We start from the raw sequence: 8088 nt of genomic DNA on the forward strand, positions 1-8088 counted from the left end.
ATGACGAAATTGTCCCAGAATTTAAAGGAAAATAAACATATCCCCGAAAATTAAGTTACAATGGTTTAGACTAAAATGGATAAAATTAGTAACTACTTACAATATCAACTTCTGTAACGATCATGGATAAATACCCATGTATCTATAGTCAGCTGAAATTCCTATGAAATCCCACTATCTATTTATAGCTCCAACTTGTGGGTTTTTCCTTTGGAAAATCCCACTATCTTTTCATAGCCTCAGCTTGAGTGACGTTCCTGTTTATGAATTCTAGTATATATGTATAGCTACAAAATGTGGAAATCCCCAAGTCGATATTTATAGTCTCAAAATTTCCAGCGTCAGTGACGTCACTGTACTGAACACTAGGGGATAAATGGCAACAGTGTTGCAAGTGGCTGACCTGAATACGCGCTACTGTAGGTAGGTAGGTAGAGTGTATCTGATAGGGATAAAGTGAGTTTTATAGGGACAAACAGAGACCAATACACACACACACACACACACACAACATACGCGTGCAGACTCACACACACACACACACACACACACACACACACACACACAGAGGGAAGAGGAAAAAACAAGCCCCAAATATACTATCAACACAGAAGGGAGATAATACAAACCCCAAATAAACTATCCACACAAACGTACGCGAACGCATACAAACCCCAAATATACTATCCACACAACCTCGCTAACGCATACAAACCGCAAATATACTATCCACACTCGGGAGGAAGAAGAAGAAAAACAACCAAATATGCGATCTACACAACGTACGCGAACACACACACACACACACACACACACACACGCACACCACAGACGGAAGAAGAAGAAAACCATTATACACTATCCACACGCAGTGAAGAAATAACCCTTTATATATACTATCAACAGAGAGTGAAGAAAATAACCCATTATATTCCATCAACACAGAGTGAAGAAGAAAAAGTTTTTTGAAAGCACCTAAGCCCTCACCTGCAATGAACAACTCTGCCAAACACCTACACCCCACCCACCCCCACTCCCAACACTACAAAACCCATTTAACCCGTTATTTTATGGCATCAGTGTGTGATTTAGGAAACATCAAGACACAAAATGATGGACGAATAGACTGACTATTGTTTACGGACTTGCATGCCTAAAGAGCGTGCGTGAAGGAAAACATCCTTCCATTTCAATTCTAACTAAAACATGATCCAGAGGGATAGAGAGAGGTGAAAGAGCACAATTTCATAAAGTGAGTAAAAACAAAACACGCCATCCTTATTATACAATGTCAATACCAAGAGACACTTACGTTTTCTTTCTGGTCTATTCTCTTTTAGAAGGTAGTATGAAATTTCACATCAGGGCCAACGCATCTGCTCACATTGTCAATTTTTCCATTTCCATGTTTTTACTGGCACAAGTTCTTCATCATCTTCAATTTCTTCTTCTTCTGAATCCCTCTTCTCTGTTTCGTCTTGTTTTTGTTTCTTCTCTTTTCTCGTAGGGCACTCTGAATTCCAATGTCCTTTCTCCTGACAACGATATTAGGTATCTTGACTTTTGTCTCTCTTTCTTAGACGAAGCAGATATTCTGGAGACAAATACCCATTTACCTTTGCAGATATAGCAAACTTCATTAGCACTTACACACTTTCGTATGACTCTCATCAAATCAACGACCAAAAGAGTAAGTTTTGTTGCCACTTTCGCATGTGAATTATGCTTTCGTATGACTTTTAGCAAATATTTGACCAGCAGGTCGATCTGTGCTGACTCTTCCATCTTCTTGATCGTTTGAGAGCGGAATGAATACTCTGACGCTAAGACACTCCTTATATACATGGACCTGCTGCGTATGAAACCTAGTCAAATGTAATTTTGCAATAAGATGAAACGATTTCATTGAGGAAGTAAAAAGCAATGATGTACCGTATCGCCTCACACAAAACCTGAAGTTTTAGTTCAAATCCGTGTCAGCGATTTCGAAGACGACATAACTGAGCTTTAATCAATGCTCTCCAATGATGCCACAAAACCACGAGTCCTGATTCACGCCAAAAGAAATTTCGTTCGGTCCATAAAAAATAGTATCACATCTGAGAAACGCAAAAACGAACTTCCAGAAAACTGAGAACGACGGCTTACACCTACAACGTAAATGTGTGAGTTCAAGTAGTGCATAAAACTTAGTCAAATCAAATTTTTATAGTCAAGACGAAACGATCTCTTTTCGAACAAGAAAGCAGACACCAAGCGACAATGGCGATCCGTGTCACACAACACTTTTCAAAATGTATATTATCAGAGGTTTGTTCTAGCGATCTGCACGGTTAAATTAAATGTTGATGTATTTTGCAATAAGACGGACACAATTTCCATGGGATCGCCCATGGTACGATTGTTCGTGCATTAGTTTAATTTTTAAAAATATTTTTTTATATAAATCGCCTATAGGATAGACCCAGTAAAGCATGGCCATTCTCGTCACTGTCTGAATAGCTACTCAAGTCAATTCGAAGCGAACGCGGTAAGAAAATAAGTATAGCCAATGAAATGGCTTACAACGGGTGATGCATTGTTTTGTTCTAGGGCTGTGTGGCATAATAATACCTATGTTCTTGCGTTGTTACCATTACAGTGCACACAGACTGAAATGTGAACTTACAAGTCCTCTTTGTGTGTGTTGTACCATTTCCTCTTACCACATCAAAATACTGAGCGTCACAGTATTGGTTCGCGTTTTCAAGCTGACCATTTTTTTATATCTCACTTAAACATTTCGACATAAACACTCACATCGGTAGAGTCAGAACAGACGTGTTACAGTATTGAGGGGCATGTTATCTTTTCTTTTTCAAACTAATAAATTTGGGGTTTGCATGAAGTAAAGAACCGAAAGTACAGTGAAACTCAAGGATGATGACCCAATCTGTCTGTCTATTGATGCGTGTATTTACTTAAGAAGAAATATGACCTCTAAAACACAAAAAGATACGGCAAGCATGATTAGATTAAACACAACGATGTTTTCCTTCACGCTCGTGTAATTTAGAGTTTCAATCGTCTTTGAAGACAAACTTGGTCTCCTTTTGTAGGGCTTGAAATAATAAAAAAAACTGAAAAATCTTAAGCACTTTGCTATAGATAATTTCATCAACAGACCAAACAACATAAATACCGTTGCAACAATAGAAAGCCTTAAATCTTCTATCAAAAAGAAATGCATGAAAAAAATTAAAGATTAACGATAAATAACCAATGAAACCGAATTTAACAAAGGCAATGACATGTGAAGAAATGCCTCTCACTTTGGAAAGGTAGGCGAATGTACTCTGTCATGCACCGTCAACTTGAAAAAATTATAAACAGAGAGAAACCTGAATTCAAAATTCAGTTGTTTCTTTTTCTTCAAAATTATTTCGTTTCTTTTTTCTTTTTTTTTGGAACAAATCTAAGCACTAATATAGAGTGGAAAAGGGAAAATGCACATACAAGCTTTGATATTTCTGAAAAAAGGAGGGGATATTCCTAACGTTCATAACCACCTATATATGCTTGGACTTGTCTGTGACTTATCCACAAAACAAGATATACATATTTCTGGTCAAGCTGCAAGTGTGTGCGTGTTTTTGAAAATGGTAAAAATTGGATATACAATTTTCTCGTGACACTTATAAAGTGAAGAGTCTGTGCAAGTGTCAAAAGCCAAAGTCATATAAGTTTTGTATTTTGTACGGCTTGTAAAGATTTCTACTTTAGAAAATGTGAAGTATCACAAGTTATTATCACAAACAGAAGTGGAACATAGGGGCTTGCAAGAAAGAAAATAACCCAGACAGTTGGTGTCATCAAGAGTGCTAGAGACGGTACCCGAACTTGCTTGCCTGCTTACTTGAATTAAAGTGATTTTCGCTCTAATGGAGCATGTATCACTGGTTTAATAACGCACCGCGTGATTTTTAATTACTCCTGGGGAAGGAAAGAGAGCCTCATCCCCCAGGCTTTTATGTACTCACAGACTATTTTTAAATTTAGCCACTCAGGTGTAGGACTAACTAGTCCTTAACAACCTGACTGAAAGACTTTAAACATGAGTGGGAATTGTCTCACCACACACTCATTTTTCTGTCCGAGCGTGGTAAAGGAGGAAAAAGGTGCTCAGCAAGACAGCCATGGATGTTAAGTACTCACCAAAACGCTAGCCCGTACTTATTTCAAATCAAGTCCCGTTTTTGCTAATGGACAATAAAAGGTACCAATAATGTGTTAACCACCTGTGCAATTAGTTCAAATCTAACGAGTCTGTTAAATTTCCTACTTCCTAACATATCTGTCTAATATTAGTACTTAGTGTACATAAAAATAGCCATACTGATCTTATTTTAAATTATTATGTCTAAGCGACATATACCAGTTTGGTCAGTGTTAGGTTTAAAAAGTTAAGTTTGTTGTGGTGTTCAAATGGGTCAAGTTTGTTTCGAGAATAGCTTAGTCAAGGAGGGATACCAAGCCAAATATGGTTCCCTATTTAATAAAAAGCAATCTTTTGGAGCCCTAAAAAAAGTCTGTTTTTTTCTGTTAGAAGGTAACGCGTCTCTCTTTTGCTTTCACGTTCTTTCCCGCACTCCTAGTCTCATGATTCTTGATATCAGGAAATGCGTAGCCATGATGGGCGGTAATGTAAGCAGCGGTTTCTACCAGTTGACTGAGGGGGTATCCAGTGTAGGCTTGTCTGTAGAATTGGGGAAGAACTCTGACCCCTAATCCCCATTGAGAAGGTCTTGGTTTAAATGTGTCTAGAGATTTGTAGGCAACGTATTGTATGGCTGTAATAAACTGCCCTGCTATGTTGACGTTATACAATGCTTGATCTAGCCCCATTTCGGTGTACTTCTCAACGAGGGTCAGCGTCCCCCTCCTCCTCAACCGCCTCAATTTCCTCTTCTGGTTCTGATACTAATTCTTCAGTTGAGGTAGATAGTTTCAAATCCGCTGCTACGGTGTCTGTCGCTGTTATTGTTGTTGTGGTTGTTCTTTCAGCTGAGATTGCCTGTAGTATCGGAGTGAGAAAAGAACGTAGTGCCTCCGATAATTACATTTGAGTTTGCCACTCACACTTTATGAAATTGTGCCCTTTCACCTATCTCTATCCCTCTGGATCATGTTTTAGTTAGAATTGAAATGGAAGGATGTTTTCCTTCACGCACGCTCTTTAGGCATGCAAGTCGGTAAACAATAGTCAGTCTATTCCTCCATTATTTTGTGTCTTGATGTTTCCTAAATCACACACTGATGCCATAAAATAACGGGTTAAATGGGTTTTGTAGTGTTGGGAGTGGGGGTGGGTGGGGTGTAGGTGTTTGGCAGAGTTGTTCATTGCAGGTGAGGGCTTAGGTGCTTTCAAAAAACTTTTTCTTCTTCACTCTGTGTTGATGGAATATAATTGGTTATTTTCTTCACTCTCTGTTGATAGTATATATATAAAGGGTTATTTCTTCACTGCGTGTGGATAGTGTATAATGGTTTTCTTCTTCTTCCCTCTGTGGTGTGCGTGTGTGTGTGTGTGTGTGTGTTCGCGTACGTTGTGTAGATCGCATATTTGGTTGTTTTTCTTCTTCTTCCTCCCGAGTGTGGATAGTATATTTGCGGTTTGTATGCGTTAGCGAGGTTGTGTGGATAGTATATTTGGGGTTTGTATGCGTTCGCGTACGTTTGTGTGGATAGTTTATTTGGGGTTTGTATTATCTCCCTTCTGTGTTGATAGTGTATTTGGGGTTTGTATGCGTTCGCGTACATTTGTGTGGATAGTTTATTTGGGGTTTGTATTATCTCCCTTCTGTGTTAATAGTGTATTTGGGGTTTGTATGCGTTCGCGTACGTTTGTGTGGATAGTTTATTTGGGGTTTGTATTATCTCTTTTCTGTGTTGATAGTATATTTGGGGTTTGTTTTTTCCTCTTCCCTCTGTGTGTGTGTGTGTGTGTGTGTGAGTCTGCACGCGTATGTTGTGTGTGTGTGTGTGTGTGTGTGTGTGTGTGTATTGGTCTCTGTTTGTTCCTATAAAACTCACTTTATCCCTATCAGATACACTCTACCTACCTACCTACAGTAGCGCGTATTCAGGTCAGCCACTTGCAACACTGTTGCCATTTATCCCCTAGTGTTCAGTACAGTGACGTCACTGACGCTGGAAATTTTGAGACTATAAATATCGACTTGGGGATTTCCACATTTTGTAGCTATACATATATACTAGAATTCATAAACAGGAACGTCACTCAAGCTGAGGCTATGAAAAGATAGTGGGATTTTCCAAAGGAAAAACCCACAAGTTGGAGCTATAAATAGATAGTGGGATTTCATAGGAATTTCAGCTGATTATAGATACATGGGTATTTATCCATGATCGTTACAAAAGTTGATATTGTAAGTAGTTACTAATTTTATCCATTTTAGTCTAAACCATTGTAACTTAATTTTCGGGGATATGTTTATTTTCCTTTAAATTCTGGGACAATTTCGTCATTGTAACGTTACTTTTAGTCACATCCATTTTGTCGTTGAGCATTTCCTTGATTATAGCTATTTATAGCATCATTACAATTATGCCAATTTTTGAACACCCCAGCAAGATTTCAGGTCTTCGTAATGCTTTATATATAAATCCCACGCTTGTACTAGTGTATGTATGTTTCTGTCTCTGTTGTGTTTGACCCTCTACCATCATTGTCCCTAGACAGTCCCACCATGTTCAATTCCCCTTGACGCTATACAGATCCACCATGTTCAATATCCATATGTTAAATTCCCTTGAGGCTATATCCCCCAGGGGTTTCCGTAATGTTAAACTTCCCATTGTCCCTAGACAGTCCCACGATCTATTCCCCATGTTAAATTCCCATTGTACGTAGAGTGACCCACGATTTTTCGCCATGTTAAATTCCCATTGTACGTAGAGTGTCCCAGGGTGGTTTGTAATGCTAATTCCCATTGTACGTAGGGTATCCCCATTTACTACTTGCGAGCTACTGTTTCCGAGCGTGTCAAACATTTTCAAGGTATTTGCTTAAGAAATTAATTTGTAAAGATATGGCGAGTCATAAGATGAAAACAAGCTCGGACATCCGTCGGAATGGCATTACGTTAAATATATCTACCCGTAATAATGGACTGATATTGCTTAAGATAAAGTTGGGGAAAACTTTCACATTCAGAGCAGGATACATTTTCTTCCATCACCTTCAATATAGTTTAGTGTTTATAGTGCTAGATATGTATAAAACCAGTTGACCAAAAGCAGGTCAACATGAACTATATTACGCTTCCCTGTCTTGGGTTCATTTATTATTTTTCGTATGAAATATCTCTTAGCGGCCTGTGTAACCGAGATCTTGAAAATATTTTGTTGGATAAATACCAAATCTTCCAATGTTGACCAAATTTAACATTGATTTAATGCTTCAATGACGTTGTTTATATTTTATGGTTTAGTTAATTTATTGGTGCCATTGGATACGAAGTCTTCGAACATGATCTTCCGATGAGTCTTGAAGGGTACAACAGCGTTTCAACCAAAGTCAGTTTCTTGGACGCTTCTGTCATTTGGAAGCTCATGCCAAAGCTGCAGGCAAGGTGCAGTTTCTGGAAAGTCATATTTCTTCTCAAAAGCAAAAACAATGACATGGTCTGCTTTCCATAGCACATCGACATCATTTCCATCACATAAATATATAACAATTTGTAAACATTTGTAAGTTAGGTTCCTTGTGTCATGCAGAGAGAGAGAGAGAGAGAGAGAGAGAGAGAGAGAGAGAATCTGAAAAACATTTCGTGGATATCGATGGCAGCTAGTTAAAAAAAATAATTATGGCAACACGACACGACCTTCGCTGTAGGCGGAGTTGTGTACCTATGGTATCACACTAAGTATGATATCATGATAATATTCAATTCATAGATCACGTGACGTTTACTCCTTTCAAGACTACGTCATATATATTTACACACACACACACACACACACACACACACACACACACACATATATATATATATATATATATATATATATATATATATATATATA

This window comes from Sinohyriopsis cumingii, chromosome 14 (assembly GCF_028554795.1).
Source record: "Sinohyriopsis cumingii isolate HCF-2022 chromosome 14, ASM2855479v2, whole genome shotgun sequence".
Classification (NCBI taxonomy): domain Eukaryota; kingdom Metazoa; phylum Mollusca; class Bivalvia; order Unionida; family Unionidae; genus Sinohyriopsis; species Sinohyriopsis cumingii.